We start from the raw sequence: 4,412 nt of genomic DNA on the forward strand, positions 1-4,412 counted from the left end.
TCAGGTGGACATTTGTTATATTTGGCATTGTGAGATGATCTATAAATAGTCTGTGATTGTAAAGATATTATAATGACTTGTGAATGTGACACAATATAATTGTGTTTATGTTTGAAATATTACAGGAAAACTGCAGAAAATATTTAAGGATTATGAATGTTAATTTAAAAAAAATATGTTGTGTCTGTTTCATCCCATAAGAATGTGATTGAGTTATTGACACTGCTGTTCATTACTAATTACAAAAGTCACTACATTAAATAACAAATTTCAACCATTAATGCAATATATGTGTTAAGTGCTTTAACAACTAGTGCTATTTTCTTACAATTTCACATTGCAAAAAGAAAAAGAAATCACAAAATTATTATTTCTTATGTAACATACCATATATTTATAAATTCAATGTAAATATTCAAATTTAAGATAAATATTCTTTTTTAGTACCAGAATTTCTTCATTCTTTCTATTCATATTTCAGTATGAACATAAAGTTGTCACTAACTAATTTTCAAGGGCAGTCATAAACCATTCTAGTTTTACTTGAGTTTTACAAGGTCTTTTTATAAAGTTTTAAATGTGAAGTGAGGAGAATGCAAGCACAATATACATGAAGTCATGAAATCCTTCATTATAAATATGCTATTTCAGTTACCGTATTACTTTTTAAACTTTCATCTTCATTCAATTGTTATAAATACCTTAGGAATGCATACTTGTGGAAAAATTTATTAATAAATTGACCTTGTAGTTCATCATGCATCAATGTTGACACATTCTTCAGAACATTATCAGTTTCAGACAAAACTTAATTCTTAATAAACGTAGTCAACACCAGTTTACTTTTACTTGAGTTAGATAAGTTAATCTTATAGAAATGATTTATTTTAAATAGTAAGCAATGTTAATGCAAGCACATTACAAAAGGTAGTAGCCTTACACAAAGTGTCTAGTTCATTCGTCAATAGAAAAATAGATTAAATGACATGTAGACCATTTGTAAATAGAAAAATAAAATTGAGTAGTTTTTTTATTATGAAAGTTTCAGTCACAATTTTTCTAAATATACCATTAAAAGATGATATATGTGTTATGATTATCATTATTTTTCTAATAAAAAAAAGGCTAATAATTGAATAAAAAAATCTATTGAAAATGATAAACTTAACTGCTGCCAAGGATTGGGTGTGAACAGAATATCTCATTTAATATCCTGTAAGCTCCCTCAGTAGTCCTGGACATGTTACTTAAAAAAAAAATTGCAGGGCAAATGGGCCTGAAAAAACGCCCCCCAATTTCTGGTCCCAAAAACTAGCATATGGAGTGCTATCATATTTATTTTGAACCAAAGAAATTAAAGAAAATGTGACACAAGATTGACAACTGAATTAAATTTCATTAGACTAGTATTGACTAGGTCTGTTTGTATCAGAGTAAAATTTCTGATTGACAATTTATTTTATCATGCAGAAAGGCTAATTTAGGGATTGGGTAGACCATTAAGGGTGGCTTTATATAATAGATTTATTGCAGGATGAATACAAATCTATATGCAATCACAATTTTTAAACATTGAAAAATAATTTAGTTTTAAAATAGATAGAAACTTAGAACAAACTTAATTTGTTGTACTTTCATGTGCCAATTATAATGAAAAAAAGTGCTTATATCATAAAAAACCCACTTCATCTATTTACTGATCATGAAGGAAAGGATTATGTTTAACAATGAAATTCCATGACATTTTATGTACTTGTTAAATGAGTTTAATTGTATGTTATGGTCTATTGAGGTTATATTTGTACATTGTATATTTGTTTGGTGCAAAAATTTGTAAATTTGACTCTGAAAGAGCAGACTTGTTGTATATGCCTTATTGTAGATAATTGAGGATAGGTGTGTGTGTGTGTGTAATTTTGAGAGAGAATTGTTTGTTATTGCTTATGTTGTAAACTTTACAAAGGTGCAGCAACTTTTATGTCTGTGAATTCATTTTTTGATATGATTTGTTACTGAATAAATTAAGATTCACCTATACCACATACCAAAGATTACAAGGGGACATTTGATTTAAATTAAACTTTTACTGAAAATTTAAAAAAGAAAAAAATATGTGTACGACTTTTGGGTAAATTTATAAACTTACTTTTATGACAGAGGTTTAGAACATTGTTTAATCATGGGTTTTCAAATTGGATTCTACAAAACTCATAGAATAGAATGATGTACACTTTTTTACTACAATGTATAGGGATCAAGAATTAATTATTGTAAAATGTCAATTTTGAACATTGGAACTTTATATTTAAAAGACATAAGTATAGATAGGCATATAACAATAATATTTTATATTTTTTTAATGGTTTTACGGATTTAATAGATAGGTTTGTAGGAAAAAGTACACACACTTGTTGAATACAAGCTTTTATTTTACAATGATTTAAAAGATTTCCTCAGTTTTTTTAAAACTCTTGTGTCTGTATCCTCCATCTAGAATAATGAATCCCTTAAAGTAGACTAAATGACATAGATTTTATAATATGAGATATTTTTCATATTACACTTGATATTGAATTAATCTTCATATACACACAAAAAAATTTGTTCGAGAGGCAATGGCATTGGTGGAGGGTTGATATAGAATCCGGAAATTAATAAAAAGAAAAAAAAGTTTAATATTATACTTATCATTATTGTTCTTCTAGACATACAATCACAATTATTTAAGCTTTTTTAAAAAAAAAAAGAAATCTAATGTTCAGAAAAGCTGCATGAATAAAATTCGACTTGGTTAAAAAGTTGTTGCATCTTTGTACTTGTTAACATTGGAAAGTTACTTTTTGTGAGTATGTGAATGCTGATGGACAAAATAATGTGTTATTTATTGTTATTTAATTCCAAGCAAACTTTATAAAAATACCATTGTGGTGCTGCTTAAACTGTTACAGATTTTATTGTTAATTTATATATGTTCTTGAATCATTCTTATAAATTTGTGAAAACATTGGTTAGAACATATCAGATCTTTAAAATTATTAACATTGAATATACTGAAAATATCTGGGTTATTGTTAGATAAATGGCCTTGTATGCATAACCAGTTGGCGATTATTTTATTTATAAATTCTACAATCAGACTGACATTTTTGACAATACTATGTTCGAATTGGATGCTAGTACAAATGTATTGTCATGGCCTTTGTAATGATTGATATGCAATCTGCAGCAGAATACAAATGTTTATCATGCGACTATGTGTTATCTTGATTCAAAAGCAAAAAATCTGCAAAAAGTCATTATTTGACAATGTTTCACTCTTACTTGCATGGAACAGGACATATGTTTCCATTTAAATGTGAGGTTTAATGTGTATCAAAATGGTGTTTTAAGAATATTCATAAAATTGTAAAAGCAAATTCCCATAATTTTCATTTTAGCAAAAATGCTACATTCTTAGCTTATCTATCAGTACTTATTTTTTTCATTCTCTGTTAAAAGACAGATTTTGATTCAAATATGAAGTTCAATAATTGGTAAATGTTGTTTACTTCCCAACATTTTGAAAGCTAGATAAATTTTGATTTTAGCCTTAATAAAACTGATTAATTTTTAACTGAAAAACTGATATCTACTTTTTTAAGGGTTCAAGTATTGCACTGTTTCAGTTTCTTACATTATTTTTCCACGGGTATTTTCTTATACAAGTATTCAGAATGAGCTCTTACATGCAATATTTAAATAGTCTGTGTTCATATCAACTTATTGGATGAAATTAATCAAACTGGTCTTTTTAGTCTGATAGATTATTATTTTTTTTTAAACGTCCTGGCTCAAATGACAAAAGGAAGATGAATATGTTGACAATAATAGATAAATATTATACACCTTATTGTTTTCTGGTAATAAGCTATTTGCATTAACTTTTATTTTATTTTCAATATTATATTTGATAATATCTGGCCACTACATGAAATATATTAAAACGAACCACTTATCATGATTAAAATTGAGGTATTAAAATATAAGATTGGTAAGAACATATTTTAAAGAATAATACAATGTATGTTTCTGGAACATGGTAATAATTATAAATTAACATTTTCACACTACAATACTGCTTTCATGATTGAAAATAAAATATTAAAACCTCGACTTCTTTTTGTTTCAAGAATGCAGATGTTTAGCTGTAGAAATTTGTATTACTATGAGAATTTTGGTCAGAATTAAAAAGCATTAGCAGATACATGTGGTAAAGGTCAATGAGACAGCAAACCAACAAAAACAAGTCTCAAAATGTCAAGGTCATTAATGTATCATTTTCAACTTGAAGAATGCATAGGCTTGCACATTTGGTGAAATGACAAATCAGAAAGCAGTTCATACAAGCAGATATATAAAAATATTTAAGAAAT

The sequence above is a fragment of the Mytilus galloprovincialis genome, chromosome 1 (assembly GCF_965363235.1).
Source record: "Mytilus galloprovincialis chromosome 1, xbMytGall1.hap1.1, whole genome shotgun sequence".
Taxonomy (NCBI): Eukaryota; Metazoa; Mollusca; class Bivalvia; order Mytilida; family Mytilidae; genus Mytilus; species Mytilus galloprovincialis.